Consider the following 24,455-nt stretch of genomic DNA (forward strand, 5'->3'; position numbering starts at 1 on the left):
GGGAAATATGTCAAATATACTTTATTCTATAAAATGAGAAAAAAAGAGACAAGTTTTTCTGCTAAATTTATTTCACAACCCACTAATGGATTATAATGCACAGTTCAAAAACTGTTTCACTGTAATATTGCACCTGGAAGCCTTCCCATTACTGGACAAAATATATGGACATCCACAAGGTAAATGAGAAGAGATTTATTTGGCTCATGTTTTCAGAGAAATCGGTCCATGGTTGGCTGCCTTTGAGGTAGAAACATCATGGCAGAAGTGTGTGGTGGGGCAAAGCTGCTTAGTACAGGACGTCTGGGAAGCAGAACAAAGGAATGGTTGCATTCAGGGACCAGAGGTATTGCACAAAGTCGCACTTTCATGACCCACCCAGCCACATTCAGAAGTATACTTTACTAATCTCCTGGGTCACATTCAAGTCAGTGTAGTAGATAATCCAGTTTATCTGTCCCATATGTCATATAGCACTCTGACTTTCATATATACTAGTAGTTAGGCAGAACATAGCATGATGGAGAGATGTCAGTCTGGATTTAAACATTAGCCTTAGAAATTTTCAAATTAGAAGTGCCTTTTTGCACCCTGCATTTGAATTGTTTTTCTCTCTATGTTTTGCTCCAATTAGCTTTATTTTCCCTACCCAAAACCCTTGAAAAATGGTCATTTTTATTTTGCTTTAAATTTTTTTGTTTTGTTTTTACAACTTACTAACAGTATTCCAGTAGCATTTTGACAACATCCTGGACTAAAGTGACATGCTTAGTTTTTGAGGGAGACACAAAAGTCTTAATTTTCTTGTCTTTGAGGGAAAAAGTCTTTGAAATTTATTCAGAGCAGGAGTCAGGCCATGGGGAAAGAATTTATACTGTAATCCTCAAAGGAGTAGAACATGAATTGAATTAATGTTTCTTCAGGATATGGGGCTCTCTTCTTATGAATAAAATCTTTTGAGATCATTTGGAAGTTGGAATCATTTTTCTCTTTTATTACTTTTTCTGATGCTTTGCTTTGAATATTTGGTTCTATACTGGCAGTGAGTGATGACCAACAAAACAGCCTGACTATGTAATACCATCTTCCTTGGTAGATTCTATTCAGTAGACTTTGTCCAGTATGGATAGCTGAAGGAAGCAGATCACACATGTCATATACTTGGGTTTAGTCTATATAATAATTTATTTTGAACAATTTACGGGTTCATAGAAGTATTCATATATGTGTTACCTATATTTATGGTCCAATGTTAAATAGAAGATTGAAAGTGCAACCCATTCTAACTGTGTGCCTGCATAGAGTTATGACATTAACTGGCTAATTCAACCAAAATAATAAATAAAATAATTCAAAATTAATTAAAATGAAGAATAGACTACACTTACCCAGGGTTTTATGAAGTTTGGGCAGGAAACCGGGAAAGTGGGAAGAAAACCCACTTTGATTTGTTTGACTTAGTCATGTAGCTCAAAATTTGCTTTATGTTCTTCCTAATGAAGCTTGAATATGCATCATAACTAGTCTATATATCTTGTTCCTAGCACAGACCATTCAAACTATTTCTTTGTCTGGTTTTGACCAGCTGGGGAAGATTTAGCTATTTACAAAGCACTAAGATGAATAGTTGTTTGATTAAAATGACTAGCTTGCCTGAACTACTCTTGTTGCACTACACCAGTTTAGCAATTTGAATGAGTCAATTAAACTTATCAGTCAATTTTATCTAAGTTCAAGTGAATATGATAGTTATAAAAACCTGGAAAAATTTTCATTGAATTCTTTCAGCTATATCCATCATTTATGGATAAAACAGTGAACTGTCTTATTAGCCAGTGTTCTCCAGAGAAACAAACAGCAGGACCTAGATTTAGATCTATGTTCATTTATGTGTGTATCTGTGTTTATATATGTTCTTTAATGATGTATACATAAGAGAAAGAGTGAAAGAGAGAGGGCAGGAGAGGAGAGAGAGAGAGAGAGAGAGAGAGAGAGAGAGAGAGAGAGAAAACTAGGATTTGCAGTCAGCAATCTGGAGAGCCAATATTTTCTTCCTGTTAGAGTCTGAAGCCCTAAGAACTAGAAGAAACAATGGTGTAAGTTCCAGTTGAAAAAGTAACAGGCCAAAGCAGAAGAACTAATGTTTGAATTTAAGTCCAAAGGCTGGAAGAGACCAACACCTCAGCTCACAATGTCAGGGAGAAGTTTTCCCCCTTTCACTGAATCCTTTTATTTTATTCAGGTTTTAAATTAATTGGATGAGAGTAACGCACATTAGAGGGTACAATCTACTTTATGCACTCTACCCAATGAAATGTTACTCTTACCCGAAAAATATTCACAGATATACCCAGATAGTGCTGTACCAAAAGTCTGGCCACTCCATGGCCCAGTCAAGTTGAAGCATAACATTAACTGTCATACATTCTCTGATTGTTTTTTTTTTCTACTGATTATTAAGGCAGCCTCATGATATTATCTTCTTAAAAGTACTATGTACATGATATGAGCTAGCTTCATTTATACCTACAGTCTATTGCAGCCTCAATGCTGTGGCATAATTGAATACTAGACTATCTGCTCAAACTAAAGACAATCCTCAAAACCAATTTACCAGAGTTCCTGAAATTGCACCATGAGAGTTACTCTTCTGGAGTAAAGTAATGTGGGTGACATGCACTAAAAGGCAAGTATCTATAAAAAGCAAACACACTAAGTGCTCATCAGCATTAACACAAATAGTTTTTGTAAGTTTGTCAGACAATTTAAAAGTTCCTTTATAAATATGAAGTGAGAAAGGAAGGAATTAAATTGAGAGTACATTCACAAGGTGGGTGTGTGTGTGTGTGTGTGTGTGTGTGTGTGTGTGTACCTGCTCTTGAGCTTGGGGATAATTAGAGACAACTGTGGACACTTACCAACAAGAAGGATATACTTAAAATGCAGAAACATCACACAAAGGATAAGTAAGAAGAAATTAAGGACATGCACTATTTTATACTTTTTTTCTAACTCTTTTTGTTGTTATATGATGAAGGTAAAAAACAACCAAGGAATTGAGTAAATAACACTTTCTGTAACTTGTTGAAAGGTAAATATTGAGAAATATTACTTTCCTATTTGGGAGCTACAATGAAATATATCTGGCCACTCATATGCAAATCAACTTCTTTCTTAGAGCCAGTCTACATCTTCCAGCAATTCAGCCACCTCATTCATCGTCTGTCCACTGCTAAAGATCTACCTAAGGCTTAATTATGTTTGAGAATTTTATCTATGATGACAGTTCAGTGTTTGTGCATGAAAAACAGAAGAATCTCTATGATGAATACAGACTAAATCCTAGTTTTGGAAATCTCATTCATAATGACAGTGACACAGTGAAATTGCCCATTGCTCGCCAAACCATGGAACATTAAGGAAGCAAGAGGAGGTTGTTTCACTGGATATATTTTCTGTTCTCTTAATTAATCACTGTCTGTATAACCAGCATTGTACAAGACACAGAAAGTCTGACCAAGAAGACCTACCACAAGTATAAATTAATTTTTCTTCTGCCTCTTTACTGGGCAACGGAAAGGTTTGTCAGTGGTCAAATGATATTAATTATCAACAACAAAGGGGGGATGCTCTTAAATGAAATGAGAGGCAGAATTTGGCCTAATATATTATGCACAATGAATTCCCAATGAGCACTAATAGTCTTTATGACTACTGCAGAAGAGGCTGGCTAGGTAAATAGAGCAATTATTTTATGCTCAGTGGGTGGGAGCAAAGTGAGCAGAATGGAAAGTATTTATATATTTTTATTCAAAAATAATTAAGAAGATTAGCAAAAATTAGAACAGAGAATGAGATCACAGTGGCCACATTCTGTGAACAAACTTCAAAATCATTTCAGATACCATAGACAGTCCATTACAAAATATTTAATAGCACCTATGTCTGTCTATTGATCCCACAAAGAGCAAAGATTAATCAATAATACAATATTACATGTTGGCAAAATCCATTGCACGAGACTCTCCCTTGGTTGGTCAAGGGTCAGTGCCTAATACATGATTAATTTGTAGAAGAAAAACTTTTCCATTAAAGTAACCTACTACCTGCATCCATTCTTTTGCTACTGAGAAAGAAAAAAATACAGACTTTATACCAAGGAACAGATATAACACTTGGCTTTGGTATTACAATTAACCTAGCAGTCAGATCTAGTCTACATAATTTTCTTATGAAATATAAACAATCTCACAGAACTCTAATATCAGACAAAGTCAGTCTGAGACCACAATTAATTGAGAAAAATCAGGTGTTTTTGTTTGGATCTAGAATGAACCCCAACATTCATATTTTTTGTTTGTTTGTTTGTTTTTGTTTTTTTTGGTACCGGGGATTGAACTTGGGTCCTTGGCTTGCAAGACAGGCCACCGAACCGCTGAGCTAAATCCCTGGCCCCTACCCAACATTCATATGCTTAAGAATGGGTTGTCAGTACAACAATGTTCAGATGTGGGCTTTTTTGGCAAATGATTGGATCATGAGGGCTCTGACCTCACTGACCTCATCAATAAATTAATCCATTGTTAGGGTAGATTCATAATTTGATAGACTATTGGAAAGTGATGAAAACTTATGAAATGAGATCTAGTTGACAAGAGAAGATCCTTGTGGGTGTGGCCTTTGAAATTATATCTTGCCCCTAAGCCCTTCACTTTTCACTCTCCTCTCTCTCTCCTCTTTCTACTTCCTTCGTGCCATGAAGTGAGCCGCCCTGGTCCACAATGAACCCCCTGCCATGATGTTCTGCCTCCCCACAGACCCAGAAACAATACAGCCAACTAATTATGAACTGAAATCTCTGAAATTATAAGCCAAAATAAATTTTTTCTTTTATGTAATTTGTCTTGGGTATTTTAGTACAGCAATGGAAAGCTGACCAATGTATAAGTCCACTTCTGAGAACAGACAAAAACATTAATATTCTCTCTCTCTTCCCTGACCAATATGATCACTGCTTCTTTACCAATTACATCTTATTATGTCCTGAATCTACATAATATTTATTGAGACACTCAACCACAGAATTGTAACCACTTGCTGACAGCACCCAAATGCAGAACAAATTGATGCTTCCTTGGAACCAATGCTTGAGTCCTGTAATGAGTCCTTCACACAATACATCCAATCATTCCTTGTGATTTGTGTTCTCCTTCATTTCAATGAGTATTAAACCAACTTATTCAGCTACAGATGTATACCTAGTGGTCTATGGCTAAAGAATGTGACGTTACCTTAAAGGAAGTTAGAATATTGTAGGAGCAATTGTTGGTACAATGGCTAAAAGAACAAAATTTTATCCATTTGTCTTTTGTCCTTTTCCCTATGTAATTTCCAAAATAGTAAGAATCTACACAAAACTTAAATGAGCACCCAAACAATAATAAATGCTTTGGTTATTCTTGGAGATTACCAATAGATAAAACTTTTCAGCAAATTTTATCACTGTAAGTGTATAGACTGTATATGTCAGTGACCACTCTCTGAAGGACTTTGTCTACTTCAGTTGTTTTACTAATGCCAAATCTCAACTGTATACAGCAAGACTATTCCAGTAAATGTCTTTTCAGACAGCTGTTTTAAATTTATGGACTATTGAGAGTGGACCAAGTAAGGGAGTGAGGGTGAACAGAGCTGCATGGAGCTAGGCTGCTGCCCTGCCACCACTGCCACAGGCTCCTGAGCAGCTCAGACCAGTGACAAGTGGAGCCATGAAGGTACCCCCAGAGCACCACCCCAGTGCCCTCTCACCCTCCCACCTCTGGCCTCCTGGTTGTGGTGATATCTGGATGCACATTGCACAGGCACATGGGGTCATAAAGGCAATTTTCCTGATCTCCAGAAGATAGAGCAGAAATGAACAACAGAAAGAGGGCCTCTCCCAGATGCCTAGAAAATTGAGACCCACTGAAAAAGTGAAGAGAATCTCTGCAATAAAGACACACCAGAACACCATGGTTGGTAAGTTTGAGGGGTCACCACCTCCCATTAGAACTTGCACTACCCTTAGGGGAAGGGCAGCTGAAACCTGCATTAGAACCTTGCGGAATTCAGAAAGTCAGGGAGCTCATCCTGGGTTTTCCAGCCAGAAATCAGCCAGAATCTCAGAGGTTTGATGCTGGCTTCCTGAGACTAATTGACTTAGATCTGCATACTGCTGCCAATGTTGTCTATTGTGACAGCAGAGACACACCCTGAAGGAGGCCCCTCATTTTTATTTTCTATTTTTTAAAATATTTTTTCTTTTTCTCTTATTTTTAATATTTAATATGTATTTTTCTTTATCCAGCTTCCAAATGATGGGCAAATGGGCTCTTTCCAAATTTTAGCTATTACAAACTGTGCCACTATAAACATGGGTGGGCATACATCACTGTAATATGATTCTTTTAGTTCCTTTGGAAAGATACCCAGCAGAGGGATGGCTGAGTCAAATGGAACCTCCAATCCAAGCTCTTTGAGACATCTCCATATTGATTTCCATAGTGGTTGCACCAGTCTGCACTCCCACCAACAATGGAGAAGGGTTCCATTCTCCCCACAACACTGCCAACATTTGTTATTGTGTGATTTCTTGACAGCAGGCATTCTTTGTGGGATGAGGTGGAATCTCAGTGTTGTTTTCATCTGCATCTCTCGAATGACCAGTGATGTGGAACATTTTTTTCATATATTTACTTGCTGCTTTTACTTCTTTGTCTGAGAAATGTCTGTTCATTTTGGATGCCCATGTTTGAACTGGGTCTTTATATTTGGGGGGATGATTGTTTTGAATTCTTTATATATTCTAAATAACAGTCCTTTGTCTGAGGAGCAGCTGGTAAAATTTTTTCCCACATTGTAGGTTGTCTCTTAGTTCTTCTGATGGTTTCTTTTGCAGTACAGAAGCTTTTTAATAAGACGAGATCCCAGTTGTTGATTCTTTCTGCTAGTTCCCTTACTACTGAGGATTTGTTCATAAAGTCTTTTCCTACACCAATGTTCCAGAGTTTTTTAATATTTAGATCTTTAATCCACTTGGATTTTAGTTTAGTGCATGGTGAGAGGTAAGGGACCAGTTTTAATCTGTGGCAGGTTGAAATCCAGTTCTTCCAACACCATTTATTAAAGAGGCTATCTTTCCTCCACTGAGGATGGTCAGCTCCTTTGTCAAAGATGAGGTAGCTGAGATGATGTGGTTTTTCTATAAAATAGAATATTACTCAGCCATGAAGAATGAGAAAATAGATTCATTCATAGGAAAATGGATACATATTTCAGATATACTCCTAAGTGAAATAAATAAGTCACACCTGTGTAAATATCAAATAGTTTCTCTGGTGTGAATAAACTGCAATAATACATAAGATCCTAATAAGATAATTGACATTGTGAAATGGGAAGAAAGGGTCTAAAAGTGTAGGGAAGGAGGGACGGGTAGGAGAAAGGTAATAAGGGAAAAGAAAAAAATGTGAGATAATGAAAAGATAGAAATAAAGTGTTTGTAGATGGGGAGGGGAGGAGGGAGTGAAGGGAGGGCAGGGACAAGGGGAAAAAATGAGAACCAACACCTGTTGTGTAAAGATACAAGATCCCAACAATGAATGTATCTGCACTGTATCCCTAAAATGTACCAATAAACTCAATTAAAGCTGAAAAAAATATTTATTTTTCTTCTCTTTTCAAATTTGCCCTTTTTTCCTCTTTTTCTTTCTTTCTTCTCTTTTCTTTCTCTCATTCACTGTTCTCTCCCACATTGTTCTTCATCTCCCTTTTTTTCTTGTTCCTGCCCTGACTAGGATCTCTTCTTTCTTTTTCTTTTCTGCTCTCTTTTTCCTTCTCTCAATTGTAATTAGTTTCAAAGGAGAGTACAGTTTCTAGCTTCCCTATTTCTGTTAAGTTGCTCTGTTCTCTGTTCTTTCATTCTGTCTTTCCTTCTGGTCTTCAACAGTTTCCTGGATTGTGCATGATCTTCCTGTGTTGTCCAGCTTCACTCCTAACCTCCTCCTATCCTACTTTTCTATCCCTGTCTTCCCAACTCCTTCTAAGTACTCATCCTGAAGAGTAAGTTGCTATATTGAAGAATTTATTCACCATAAACATATTTTAGGCTGGTCCTCAATTTTGATTTAACTGACACGGTTAAAGGTGATTGGTGAATAACTGCCGCAAATTCTCATTTTCTAAGCTGTTCTCAATGCTATTGTGTTGCTGCTTGTATCATGTTGGCTAAGGTGTTGTGATTGATCTAATCAGTTGTCCTTTTGGGTATTATAAAACTGAGAGAGTCTCAGAGTCGTTAGAGACTCAAAACATAAAGACCAGGTATATCTTGAACATTGAAGTATTAACCCAGGAATTATACCAAGGACAGTACCAAGGACAAAAACAGAAATGAGACCTTAAGCAAAGCATGCACACAGACTTCCAGATAACCAAATAGAAATTCTTGGGGGAAATAAGTTGAAAAAGCCTGACAATCAACTGCCACCTGGACACCCTGATCTGATAAGACAGAACGTAACAAAAGGGATGAATGAGGCTCTAGAAAAACTCAAAACAGAAATAATTTGCCAGATAACTACAGAGATGGTGAACAGACTGAAAGATATGATTAGAGACTCTGGAACAGATACAGATTTTAAAAATAAATGAGTTCAGGACCATCATAGAAGCCATGAATGCCCAGCATAGGAAAGAAATGGAAACCATGAATGCTCAACACAGGAAAGAAATGGAATCCATGAAGCAGATTCAAACAGAGGTCCAGGAGATTGGAAAAAAAACTCTATTGAAAGTATATGCAGCACACTGAGCCAGTGTGAAGACAAAATGGCAGGCATGTGACCATGAAAAGAGAGATTTCTTAAAAATAGTAAGACAGTGTGAGAAATCAATCCAACAGCCTCTAGATGATGCCAAGAAGAATAATATAAGACTGATAGGAGTCCAGGAAAAAACAAGAGAAAGTGCAACTGACTTTAAAAAAAAACTGTTACCAGAATTAATGATAGGAAACTTCCAAAACAGAGCAAAAGAACTTGACACACAGATAAATGAGGCATATAGGACTCCAACTAGCCATGATAAAAAAATCTATACCTAGATATATAAGGATCAAGATCCCAGAAACCCAACAGAAGAACAAAATATTGCAAGCAGTTATAAAAAAGAAACAAATCACATGCAAAGGAAAGCCCATCAGAATCACAGCAGACTTTTCAACACAAACCTTCAAGTCAAGGAGAGTCCAGAGTGATGAATTTCAATCCCTAAAAGAAAACAGCCTCCAACCTAGACTGATGTATCCTGCAAAACTATCTTTCAAAATTCATGGGGAAATAAGATACTTCCATGACATACAATAACTGAGAAACATCAAGAATAAAACAATAGCACCGTAAACAACTCTAAACAAGATCCTAGAAAAAGACAATGAAGTTTACAACTCTATGAGGTTGAACAGATCAAAACCATTAGGCAAGGCAAGAAATCAAATGGAGAGTGAGAAAAATTAAAAAGAGCCAACAACAGGGCAATAACATGACAATGATAAGTCAATGCATATCAGTTATAACCATGAATTTTAATGGCCTCAATTCACCATTCTAAATAAATAGACTGGCAAAATGGATTAAGAAGCAAAATCTAGCAATATACAAGAAACACAACTACTTCAAAAAGAGAGTGAAAGTAAAAGGATCAAAAACAGTTCTTGATGTGATAGGAACTTGGAAGAAAGCAGGGATACCTATTTTATTTGCAGACAAAGTAAATTTCAGACAAAAACTACTTCAGCGAGACAAAGGTCACTACATCCTTTGAAAGGGAACAATCCAAGAGGAAGATATGACAATCATAAATATATATGAACAAAATACTAATGCCCCAACTATTCAAAACAAATATTAAAGGACAGGAAGTGGGGAACCTCAATAACCCACTGTCACAAATAGACAGATCATCTAGATAAATATACACAACAAAACACTACAACTAAACCAAGCTTTTGAAAAAATGGACTTAATAGACATCTGCAGAGTGGTCCACCCCACACAATTGGAGTAAACATGCTTTAAGGCTGGACTTGGGTCATTCTCCAAAATAAACAACATACTAGCTCATAGAACATGTTTAAATAAATGCAAAGGAATTAAAGTTCTCCCATGTATACGATCAGACCATAGGGCAAATAAACTGGAGATCAATAGCATAAGAAACCATAAGAACTTCATAAAACATATGGAAATTGAATAACACTCTCCTGAATAACCAATGGGTCACATAGGGAATTAAAGAAGACATTAGGCAGTTTTTGCAAATAAATAATAAAGCCAACACAGCACACAGGAACCTATTGAACAAAATGAAAGCAGTGCTACAAGAGAAATCTTTAGCAGTAAATGCCAACAGTAGAAAAATGGAGCAATCTCAAATAAACAACCGTATGCTAAATCTTAAGCTCCTAGAAAAAGAAGAGCAAGACAAACCAAAAGCTCATACAAGTGAGGAAATTATAAAGAACTGAGCAGAATTCAATGCAATGGACACTAAGAAGATGTTACAAAAAAAATCAATGAATCAAAGAGTTGTATTATCAAAAGAGTAAGTGAAATTGATAAACCCTTAGGCAAACATCAAAAAAAGGAAAGAAAAGGCTCAGATTCATGCAATTAGGAATAAAAAAAGGTGAAGTCACAACAGATAAAGCAGAAATCCAGAGGATCATTAATAATTACTTTGAGAACCTGTACTCAAATAAAATGGAAAACACAGAAGTGGACAGACTTATAGATACATATGAAGTACCAAAGTTGAATGAAGAAAATAAAAAATTCTAAACACCCCAGTTACAATCAATTGAAATTGAAAATATAATTAAAAATTTATGAACAAAAAATTCTCAGGTCCTGATGGCTTTACTGTTGAATTCTACAAAACATTTATCAAAGAGCTATTTGCACTACTTCTTAAACTTTTCAATGAAATTGAAAGAAAAGCAGTACTTCCAAATTCATTTATGGAAGCAAGTGCTACTTTGATACCAAAAAGAGAACTGCAGGCCAATCTCCCTAATTAACACAGATGCAAAAATCATTTATAAGATACTGGCAAACAGAACACAGACAGTCATCAAGAACATCATACACCCTGACTGAGTTGGATTTACTCCACAGAAGCAAGGTTTGTTCCACATATGTAAATCAAGAAGTATAATACACTATGTTAACAGTCAAGAACAAAAATCATGTGTTATCTCAATAGATGCAGAAAAGGCATTAGACAAAATTCAACACCAACTCATGATCCTGTTCAATATAGTTTTGGAAACATTAGCCACAGCAATTAGACAAGAGAATGAAATAAAAGCAATAAAGATAGGAAAGGAAGAAGTTAAACTGTCACTATTTACTGATGATATAATAATCTATAGAGAAGACCCAAAAACCTCTGTCAAAAGACTTCTAGACTTAATTAAAAGATTTGGTAGAGTAGGTGGATACAAGGTCAACACTCAAAAATCAATAGCCTTCTTGTACACAAATAACAGATGCACTGAGAGAGAAATTAGGGAAACAAATCCTTTTACAATAGCATCCAAAAAGTGAAATATCTAGGAATCAATCTAACGAAGGAAGCAAAAGACCTCTACACTGAAAACTACAACACTCTGAAAAAAGAGATCAGAGAGGATATAAGAAAATGGAAAGAAACCTTGCTCCTGGTTAGAAAGAATCAATATTGTGAAAATGGTCATACTCCTAATACTGCTATACATATTCAATGCAATTCCAATTGAAATCCCAACAGTATGTTTCACATAATTAGATAAAACAATACAAAGATTCATTTGGAACCAGAAGAGACCTAGAATAAAAACGGCCATTCTATGCCACAGACATGACAGGGAGTGTCACATTCTCCTACTTGAAACTATACTACAAATCTACTGTGATTAAAAACAGCATGGTTCTGACAAAGAAACAGACCCAAGGGTCAGTAGAATACATTAGAAGATGCAGAAACAACTCCAGACATATTCAGCAACCTCAATTTTGACAAAGAAGACAACCATCCTCAGTGGAGGAAATATACCTTCTTCAAAATATTGTTTTGGAAAAACTGGATTTCAACGTGCCAAAGGTTAAAACTATAGCCCTATCTTTCACCATGCACTAAACTAAATTTGAGGTGGATTAAAAATCTGTATTTTAAAACAATCACTAAACTTGCTGGAAGACTAGTTAGGCAGAACTCTCAAAGACACTGGCATAGGAAACGACTTCATGAACAAATGCTCAGTAACACAGGAATTAGCACAAATAATCAACATCTGGGATCTCATCCTTTTAAAAAGTTTCTGCACTGCAAGAGAAACCATGAACAGAACTAAGAGACAACCTACAGTGTGGGAAAAAATTTTAGCAGCTGTTCCTCAGACAAAGGTCTATTATCTAGAATATATAAAGAACTCAAAAAACTCAGTCCCCCCAAATATAAAGACCCAATTTAAAACTGGGCATCTGAAATGAACAGACATTTCACAGACAAACAAGTAAAAGCAGCAAATAAACATATGAAAAAAAAAGTTCCACATCACTGGTCATTTGAGAGATGCAGATAAAAACAACACTGAGATTCCACTTTCCCCAGAAAAAAATGGCTGCTATCAAAAAATTAACCATTTTATAGAAAAACCACATCTTCTTTATCCAGTTTCCAGCTGATGGGCAAAAGGGCTGTTTCCAAATTTTAGCTATTACAAACTGTGCCTCTACAAACATAGGTGCACCTATATCACGGTGATATGATTCTTTTAATTCTTTTGGAAATATACCCAGCAGAGGGATGGCTAGGTCAAATGGAACCTCTACTCCCAGCTCTTTGAAGTATCTCCATATTGATTTCCACAGTGGTTGCACCAATCTGCACTCCCACCAACAATGGAGAAGGCTTCATTTCTCCCCAAAACCCTGCCAACATTTGTGATTGGTTGATTTCTTGATAGCAGCCTTTCTTTGTGGGGTGAGGTGGAATCTCAGTGTTGTTTTCATCTGCATCTCTCTAATGACCAGTGATGTGAAACGTTTTTTCTTATATTTACTTGATGCTGTTACATCTTTGTCTGAGAAATGTGTGTTCATTTCAGATGCCCATTTTTAATTGGGTCTTTATATTTGGGGGGCTGATTGTTTTGATAATGTGGTTTTTCTATAAAATGGAATACTACTCAGCCATAAAGAATGAGAATTTAAATTCATTCATATGAAAATGGATACAGTTTGAGAATATACTCCTAAGTGAAATATATAAGTCACACATGTGTAAATACTGAATAGTTTCTCTGTTGAAAAAAATATATTAGTACAGAAGATCCTAATGAGATAATTAACAATGTGAAATAGGAAGAAAAGGGCTAAAGGTGTAGGCAAAGTGGGAAGAGTAAGGGAAAGGAACTAAGGGAAAAGAAAAAAATATGAGAAAATGAAAAAATGGAAATAAAGTGTTTGTAAATAGGGAGGGAAGGAGGGGGTGAAAGGAGGGCAGGGACAAGGGGAAGAAATGAGAACCAAGACCTGTAATGTAAAAGTACAAGATCCCAATAATGAATGTAACTACTGCATAAGTAAAATGTACCAATAAACTCAATAAAAAGAAAAGAAATTAACTAATAACAAATGTTGACAGAGTTGTGAAGAGAAGGGAACCCTTCTTCACTGTTGGTGGGAGTGCAGACTGGTGCAACCACTATGGAAATCAATATGGAGATACCTCAAAGAGCTGGGACTAGAGGTTTCATTTGACGCAGCTATCCCTCTGCTGGGTATCTTTACAAAAGAATTAAAAGAATCATACCATAGTGATATATGCACGCCCATGTTTATAGCAGCAAAGTTTGTAATAGCTAAGACTTGGTAGCAGCCCAATTGCCCATCAACAACAGACTGCATAAAGATGTGGTTTTTCTATAAAATGGAATACTACTTAGCCATAAAGAATGAGAAACTAGAGACATTTATAGCTAAATGGATGCATACTGAGGCCATGCTCTTAAGTGAAATAAGCAGGACACACATGTAAATACAGAATAGTTTTTCTGGTGTGAAAAACCAAAAGTCTAAATAAAGTTCAAATTGTATAATTGATAATGTGAAATAAGAAAAGGTCTAAAGGAATAGAGAAAGTGGGAAGGATAAGGGAAAGGAAAGAAAGGAAAAGAAATACATGAGAAAAGGAAAAATGGAAACAAAGTCTTTGTAAATAGGGAGGAGTGGAAGGGGTGGAAGGGTTGCAAGGAAGGCAGGGGAATGGAGAAAAAATTAGAACCAAGATATATAATGCAGAAGTACAAAATCCCAATGATGAATGTAACTGTACAGTATACATAAAAATTACCAACACACTTAATGAAAAATAATTTATGGACTATCTACTAGTATGGTATATCATAGAAAGAGACTTTTCTCCTTTTATTTTGTCTTTTTTTGTGGTACTGAGGATTGAACCCAGAACCTTTGCACTAAAGTATATTCCCAGATCTTTTCTTTTCATTTTTAAATTTTGAGACAGGGCCCTGCTAAGTTGCTTAGTTGTGTAGACTGGGCTTTAACTACTTGAAGCCCTCCTGCCTTAGCCTCCCATACTGCTGATATTCAAACATGTGCTGTCATGCATAATGGTTATTTTCTTTTTTTCTATTTTTACTGAGACCCTACTGTTTACTAGGCACAAATTTAGGATGTAATAATTCAATGATAAAAAAAAATCTTCGCCCTTTTTGAGTTTCATTCTTCTGAAAGAAATAGAAACATACTGGTAAGCAAATTAATGGTTCAAGTACCACCTCCCTATTTTTCTTGACAACCCATTCCAACTCATCTTTCTTTCCTCACAAGTTCTGTATTAATAGCTAATCATGTCACAAAATTTTTGTGTTTAATTTCACATTGTTTTGTAAGAGAATTTTTGAAAAAACAAAACATACTTTTTGAAAAATGAGAATAACTGACAGGAAAGTTATACAACGTGGCTATATTCAATATCATATTGAAGGAGGAAATACAGTAAGTTCCCGACTTATGAAAGAATTCCTTTTTAGGGGAATGTCAGTGGGATTCATTTGTAAGTCCAACAAAATGAGTCTTATGCACCTTTGACACAAATATACAATGTACTGCTTTGTGCTTCGTAGCAAGCCCCTCCACATCACCACTGATTTTCTTCTTGCTTCTAAACATCCTGGGCTCTGATTGAACTATGTACTATTGTACACTGTTGCACTGTACAGTAAGCACAGAGCAGCAGAACCGTGACAGTCTGCCACACATGTGAGCTATTTCCATGATTTTTTCCCAATTACGTATGTTGGTATTGCAAGGTCCGTTCACATCTGTGGAAGTTTGCAACTTGAATGTTTAGTAAGTAGGGAATTTATACACAGGTAATGTATGTCTAAAGAACTTGGTGTGTGCCCTAGGAAAGCAGATTTCAGCACTACATAAGCAACTACATTCTTAAGTCAGTTGTTTAAATACCTAGTGGCCAACTGTGAAAATTAGAGAGATCTCTACTGCTATGGGTATTCAAACAAATACTAGGCAGCTTCTTCACTGGTATAAACTAGAAATCTTTAAGCATCAGAATGAAGGTTGAATTATATGCTTTGTAATGGTCTTTTTGGTTCTAAATATCAATGACATTTTTGCACTGTTTTCTGTTTTATTTATGTTTATAAGGCACTCCCCCTCCCCTTTAGAGTAGAAGCTAATTACAGCAAGAATTCTGTCTTTCTTACAATTGTATCCCTCAGATTCCTACTTTGTATAACATAGCTCTGGAACTACAGTGAGAGCACAATAATTATTTCCTCATTTTCATATTCCCACTAGAAGAAAGCCACTGGCAACTGGGCCACCACACTCTAGGATTTCCAGCAGTAGGGGCAAGATCTGAGTTGAAGGTGTAGTGCTGAAATCATTATAACACATGCATTTTTTCTCTTGAGATTATATTTTTAGGGCCCCAGTGTTCCATGATAATAGGCCATGCATGTTTTCTCACACATATGTTGCCATATTCGCTTAAGTACCCAACTCGCCAAGTGTCCTGATCTTTTCTACCAACTATAACCATGACCCTAACAGTAACCAGCTTCATACTTTTCCATATATCCTTTCTCTCCATCTCATACTCATATTTTGTCATGCTCCCTCTTTATTCCACAGGAAGAAATACAGAAGCATGCATGCATGCTAGTCAGAGTAATATTAACCCCAAATTTTTCCAAGCTGCAGAAAAACTACATTAGATCTTTCTATGGGCTGAGCAAGCAAACATATACCTACCTAGTTGTTTGATGAACTGTCCATTAATTAGCATTTTAAGGCTAACACCAGAGAAAAACCATAGTCCATGAACAAACTTGTGATTCATGATTCCCTCCTTTTAACTTTATTGCTAGTACCTCACATGAGACCACTGCAGTAAGCTCATTAAACACTGATATTCCATTTAAGAAGGCAAATTGAAGAGTCAGTTATGAAGTGAAATGTAAAGCTTGCCTGAGAAACAAATTATGATTGACTCAATGCAAACCTGAAGCCAAACATAGCAGGAGCAACACAATTAAGCACAGTCATGTTTCTTTCCTTCCACCTCAGAGCAACAGCTATAAGAGTTCTCTTTCCCCTTTATTTATTGATCTGTAATAAAATGTTGAATCATCATAATGAGAGTTTTAATAGTTGAGGGACTACATTGTGTCTGGATGTGCAGATGGAAATCATATTTATTTATCTATGACCCTAAAGTCACACCTACCTCAAGATAACAACCGGTCTATTAGCTTCTGTTCTCTCTTGAAACCATACTAGCAGTACAGAGCCTTCCAACACTTGATCAGTCCTTGCAATCAGTCTTTTCACACTGTGTTTATCTAGCCTCATATTTTATTAGAGTTGATATTGTCTAGAAGTTCAACTCTTTAGTATATTGAGCTAAGGTGAGGGTTTTCGTGTTTTTAATTTTTCTTACTGAGAGTGATTCAAGCAATTCAATTGAAGTTGGGTAGCTTCACATATTTTGTTAAGGGATATTTCTTCAAATGTCAGAGGCTATGTTTACATGCACAAATCATGCTGACCAAATTCAGAAGTTACAGGTTGCATGCAACTAACTGAAGGCAATGAGTGGAAAGGGATAGAAATAGTTTCGATATATGCCAAAAATCCAGTTGGACTGAATATTTGATCCCATTGAATATTTTATGCAATAACACAGAGGCAAAGCTAATGTCTGCATTTTCTCCTTCTTATCATGAGAAAAATAAAAACAGAAAGGAAAGAATTGGAGTGATACTAATTTTGCATCATTCATAATAGTAGACATATTAGAGGGACTCATAAATAATTATTGATTGATTAAATCTTGTAGACTACCTCTTCAATTACCCTAACCTCTCATATCCCCGTCAACTCTCACTCTACCAGCTTTTGGGGGAAGGCTTAGTAATATTTCTAGGAATAGAGCCAAAGTAAAATGAACTTTCGATTTTTATTTTGTTTATCTAGAAACATTTCATTATGACTACCTGAGCTCTATCACACAGTATATGTGAAATATGGCTGTAGTTTGTTGTTAGTGTGTCTATTAGATACCATGCAGAAGCAAATAAAAGGAACAAACATTTTCTTGAAAAAAAATCACAGCACATAATATCGATATTTCATGTCTGTAGAGCCATAATTTATTGGGTCTTTAATAAGGTAACTTTTGCAGAATGAAGAAAGGTCAGACTTCTATCCCTAAATCACCTATATGATAATGGCAGTTTTTGCTCTTCCCCATTACTGTGAGATCAATACTAGCCATACAGAGGTCGATGTTTTCATTATTTAGTACTTGGGTATGATTTAGATGCCTTGTCTCTTATTATCCAGTGCTTTCTTTCAAGTATTTCTCAAAACTTCAAACAATATCATGGTGGAATAAAAGATATTTGGAGTGAATTTCTTCAGTTTTTCCCTGATTGCTTCTTATACGAAAAACACGGAGATCTGGTATGCTGTATAGGCTCACAGGAGCTATGATAAATGAGGCTTAAATGGACTAAAAGCAGATTAAAAATAAAATCACTGCTCTGACCTCTGTACTCATAATTAACAAACAAAAGTCAAATTGGATTCAAAGGTATATGAATGCTGTTAACAGGCATCTAGAAATGAGGGTGTCATACAATAGCAGCCAGTTTACGCTCATTCTCTTAGGCTAATTAAGTAAATATGTATTTAGGATGCCATATATATTTACTATCTTCTTTATTTATCACACCTCAAAACCAATCTACATGAAAAAGCTAAGTAAATGACGTCATGCCTTTATCAGTAGTTCTCAAACTTGTGGATAACTATTACCTGGTAGATACATTTTAAATTCTTATTTCCAGGTTTTGTCCTCAATACTGTGAATCCATTAATCTGGGAGAGAGCATGTAAATTCACATTTTTAATGCAGTCTTTTGAGCTCAATGCAGCTCATCAGTAGGATATCCTTTTAAAAATACCAGCAAGAATCCTAGGTGTGTGTTTACTCTACAGAGGTTACTGACCTATCAGTGATACAAGAAAATTTTCATATGAATGCTAAAATGTAAGTTCCCCTTAGAGTACTACCAAATATATTAAGTTATTTCCATTTGATGGAAGATTTGTGTGGGAAAGGAGCACTGGGGGGTCTAAAAGTCAAACTATAAAATCTTCTAATGTGTTGTTTCACACTTCTCCTGTTCATTTCCATGGATTATATGCTTTCTGAGACATTATCAGGTCTAAGAAGTTTTCAAAAACAATGTTTCATATTATGTTCACGAGACAGATAATGATAGCACATTAAAACTACAGAGGTATGGTATTAGTCACTTTCCCATTGCTGGTACAAAATACCCGACACTCACAAATGAGAGAGGTTTATTTTGGCTCATTTCAGAGGATTTAGTCCACGGTTGATAGGCTCCAAGGCAGAAACAGCATAGCAGAGGTACAGTAGAGGAAAGGTGCTAGGAAGCAGAGACAGAAGGGGGGAGATGGGAGGCAAGAATATTCCCTTCTAACTCATACCCCTAGTGACCCACCTCCAACTAGACCCAACTAATAATAGAACATTCAGCCAGAAATTCAGCAATTCGGCAATTATTGCACTAATAAGTATAGTGTTCTCACAATCCAATCAACTTCCAAAAGCACCACCTCTGAACACAGTGAGGCTTTGGGAGACATTCAAGATTAAACTATATCAAGTACTCACGGATCATGAAGTATAATTTGTTTTACCTCTGTCCACACTCTCCATTGAGATGCTCCCTGGGTGACCTTTACTTCTGTCAAAGAACTTGTTCTCTTAGGTTTCGTTTTTATACTCCCATTCTTTGATCGTTGCCTTGATAACTTCCCTAGTCCTAGACACTTTTCACTGTAGCTTGCTAGAATATGATTTAGCAAATGTTGAGAATCTTTTTGATTCCTGATATCTGATTTAGAAATCACTGGTCTTCCACTCCTTTGCTTATTCCTGTAGTTGTTCTGGTATAACACTCTACCATGATTTTTTAAATTAATGCCTTTTAAAAAGTTCATTATGATTAATTTCCCTTTCTAGATAAATGGCAGAAAGCAAAGGTCCTCAATACCCACAAAGAATAGTGTCAGGGAGCAATGAATGTTACTGCTCCATTCCTAATTGCTTGATCCTATCTTTATCTTCTTTAGATATTCTCATGACATCCCATTAAGCAGACACACAGCATAACATGAGACTGTCTGCAGAAGAACTCCGAACATTATAGAATATCTATAGAGTGCTCTGAACACTATTGGTCTTAGCATAAAACCACCACTATCTTAAGTACATATCTCCCCTACAAAGACTAATAAGCTTCTTTTTAAAAATGAGTTTGAGGAAAAACATTTATTGTTCCAATGTCGATATATATATAATGATAAAGCTCATCATAGGGAATTTGCACCTGTACTATATCGCGTGCCTCTTTTCTTCCCCATTCTCCCCTCACCTTGACATCCCCATATACAAATGCTTTGGTTCTGTTTTTTCCATCTATATTCTTTTTTTCTTGTCCCTTCCTTCCTAATAAGCTTCTGAAGCTCTGCATTTTTGCTCTTAGCTCTTGAAATGAATTGCCACTCCCTCCTTCTTGAAGCACTGTCTTTTCTGGGCTTCTAAAATAACACTACCATTCTTTTCTGGTTAAAAAAAAAAGTGTCTCTAGTTGAAAAAAAGGAAGGAGTAGAAGTCCCTGGATCATGACCTCTGAGCTTTCCACTTACCTTCTCTTACCCACAGTGGACTTATAATAATTTAATATAATCCCAAAGCATCTAGAACTTTGAAGAATGTGAATTATGAAATACCATGTTCTAAGAAAAATTCTGAGTGATACATATCCCTTTAATTCAGGGCTAAATTAAATTATGTTGCAATATTCATATTTTAAGCACTAACCAAAGTCTTAAGTGTGTTTTGTACATAAGCACACACATACATATTTGTGCAACAGCATGTTAGAAACTCTGTATTTCCATTAGGAGAAGTAAATAATAATAAAAATAAAAATCACTATTATTTATTGAGTAAATACTATGCATCAGGCATTAATAACAGGTACTTTATTTTCATTCCATGAATCTTTCATTTTCCACATCAACCTTGTGAGGCAACTATGCTTATTCCCATTTTACAGATGATAAAACTGTAGTTAGAGAAGTTCCATGGATTAGTTTGCCCATTTAAGTGACAAATTTGCACATATTTCACTGACCCTAAAGCTTTTGTTCTTTTCACCATACAAATGCAGCACTGCAATATTATCTCAACAGAATGCCTGAAAGGCCTTTCCTTGAAATTCTGTATTTATCACCAGTAGAGACAATATAGCAGTAAAGCAAAGAATTTTGAAAATAAAAGCTGAGCCAAGGAGCAGCAGGAAAAAATATGACAAGTTGAGTGTTTTGAAGCAAAGGAGTCCAGCATGCCACAAATCTTTTCAATATTGAACCACACAAATGTTCCCTAATCAGCAGTAGTGAAGACAATTTTGGTCTTACTTTTGATATGAATGTGAAAACTCTGTCTCTAGTATCTCAACACAGCTGTTTCAAGCCCCCTCTGGAGAAGAGCAGTAAGAGAGAAGATGGTGTGGGTATACTGGAGATTTTGTCAGAAGGTTCCTCTCCACTTTAGAGTCTTCTCATTTACTTAACCCTATCCTCTCTGGTGTCTTACAAGAATGTGTTATTTCAAAGACATTTTTTTCCCCTCGAAAAAAGTCCTTAGGATTTGTCATTTCAATAGGCACCTTTGTTTTTTCTGATTTCATAAACAACAGGTCAGTTTTTTCTGTATTTTCGCAGTCATTTAACAGTTTTCCCAGAGGGATTGTTCCTGCAGTCAATCCTTTATTTATTTATAAAAATATCCAGACCAAGGTCAGCACATTCTCTTCTGTCTTCTAGTTTCTCTTTTCTGTTTCTCCCCACCCTTTCATACTTTTTGCTGTCTCAGGTTCAGTTTTCAGGAAATCTTCTGCCTTCTAACCTCTGATGACCTTCCTTTCCACATATCTGGCCTCTCAGATTATATCTTAGTCACTTTCCTGATCACTAGGACTCAAAACCCAATATCAACAAATTAAAGGAGGAGATGTTTATTCTGGCTCACCTTTTTAGTTGATATTCCATTGTCTCCAAGGAAGGATGACATGGCAGAAGGGCATGGCTGCTCATGCCATGCCAACTAGAAAACAGAAAGAGAAAGGAGGAGCACAGAAAAGAGATGTACTCTTCCAGGCCATGTTTCCACTAATGTAATACCTCTTCTGACCAAATCCCTCCTCATATCAGCAACTCAGCTATAATACCCTAATAATGAAATCATCTTTCCAATTGTCCTCCTTATGGTGCACAAGACTCTTGGGGGCCATCTAAATGTAAACATTAAACTTTTCATGGTGTACGAGTATTGAAGGTACAACTTTTCTTAACCCCCTGCTTCTGAGAAGCCATGAATTAATTGCCTGCATGGGTCTGATTTCTACCTATAGCCTACACTTTCCCTCAGGGTACCCTATTCCAGTTATTTCTTCCCCAGCTCCATCCTGGAGCTACATCTGGAGCTCAACCTTTTGGAGCTCTACCATAGATGCTCCTTGCTCTCCTACTAATTTTATACTCTTGTGGTCTTCAAACTACTGAAGATCGTGGGAGATCTACAGGGCTATTCCAAAGTCACCATGGAGTAAAAGGGAGGTTCAGGTGTCACAACTTAGGAAGCCTCACTAAGAGAAGCTTCAACTAGAGCAGCTTCCTTTTATATTTGTTTTTAGTATTGAGTTTTACAGAAAATGTCATATGACAGAGTATGCCAAAAATTTTTTGAGGTCTGGGGATTTAGCTCAGTGGTTCTGGTGCCTGCCTCAAAAGCGCAGGGGCCCGAGTTAAATCCTTCATATTAAAAAGAAAAAAAAATTTTTTTGAAATCTATAGATCTACCCTTTACAATTAGTTTTGACTTAATAGCTCTCACTGTAATTTATGACTCAATTAACCTACAGTCCAGATGCTGACAGGTAATAAACTACAAATTACTCTACAGACACAGATAGGCTATCAGCCAAACAAAAAACAAGGAACAGATTTGAACTCGGTGTTGTCAACATTTGATAGTGTGAATTTTGCTTTAGTTCAAAAGGAAAATGTTAGGATAAATCTGAGAATTCTAATAAATTCCAATAAGTCTTGGACAGAGGGTAAGCTTAGAGCAGTTCTACATGAAATATCATGAATGCCATAGTGATGTTAAAGATTTATACCTGTAATCAGCTAAGGTATTGAAATGTGAAATATTACAGTAAGGAACCAAGAATGCCAAAAACATCATAGGTATATCACAACTTAAATCTTTTATAAGCATTCACTGGTCTGGAGAAAAGGGGAATGGTGGCATGGATACCAATCAAGTCACCATGATTACGTAATTTGTTTCAGACCATGGGGTTAAGGGATATTTGGAAAGAAAATTTGTGGCCTTCTCCTATACAAATCTAAGATGAGTGAATTTGACTGTCTGTGTCTAATGCCTCTCTGTAAATATCTAACAGGGATTTTAGCCATCATGTCTAAAGTGAATACCCCCATAAGAGTTTCACAGAATACACTAGTATAGTGTTGCTACAGAAGTTAATGAAGTCTGATTCTTCTCCAAGAGGAACCTATGAAAATTTAGGAATTTATCTAGCTTCAAAGAGCACAGCTTATTTCTATTTAGTTTATAGCAAAATTTTAATGTAACCTCACATTTAGCTTTGATTATTTTGTCTATATAGCATATACATTCACAGATCCATCTGCACCTTCCCAAACTCCTTCTCAGGAATTGTTCTCACAGGCCCTGAGGAGGCTGACTCTTCTCTCAGGCACTATAATTAATTGTACGCAGAATACAACATTAACCACAAGCAGGGTTCAAGACTCAGACCTGATTTTTACTTACTGTATGGCACTGAGCAAGTTGCTTAAGCTCCTGGAACTTCATTTACCCCATTGATAAAATGATTACAATAATAATAGATACAACTAGTGAATGGGTGTCATCCCTTTCACAGAATTAGGTTACACTATGAGAAGATAAGTCTTATGTGCTATATGGCAGTAGAAAATCAAATATTGTAATTTGAATGTGTTACATTTGGAGAATTTTTAGATTTCCAAATAGAAGAGTTTTAAGCTATAGTATAAATTTGGGAGTCATATATAGGATGGGATAAAGTTCCCCTAAACTGTGTGTGTGTGAGAGAGAGAGAGAGGGAGAGAGAGAGAGCCCTGAACATATTCCAACCATTGAAGATCAGCAAAAGGAAGAGAATTTAACAAGAATTACTAAGAAGGTGAAAAATGAAGAGCTTGACGTACAATAAACCAAGAAAATGTACCAAAGAAAAAATGAATGAGGCCATGAAAATGTTCCAGTGATATTTCCCTTTCAGGGGCATATAATTAATGAGAACACCAGCTTTCCCTTCTGGATACCTTTTCGGCATCCACCATTCTGTTGTGTTGAGGCCACTCTTGGGTTCTACCTTGAGATGAGACTCCTTGAATGAAGCTGTGACTCACTGACTTCTCTGAGTCTCTTCCTACTTTATTCTCCTTCCTTATTTCTCCACTGTCACCAATTTCTGATCTATTTTTCTGTCTTAGGTTCTCCCTGCCTTTTCCTTCTCTCCTTTTCATTGTGTTTAGGCATTGTACTTAATAATCTTCTTATGCTTCTAAGTCCATCTTAACATCTACTCATTGGAAGACACAGATTAGTTGTATCAATGGCATTAAGAATAAAATTAGGGGGCTGGG

The sequence above is a fragment of the Fukomys damarensis genome, unplaced genomic scaffold (genome assembly GCF_012274545.1).
Source record: "Fukomys damarensis isolate Sample0158 unplaced genomic scaffold, DMR_v1.0_HiC HiC_scaffold_39, whole genome shotgun sequence".
Lineage (NCBI taxonomy): Eukaryota > Metazoa > Chordata > Mammalia > Rodentia > Bathyergidae > Fukomys > Fukomys damarensis.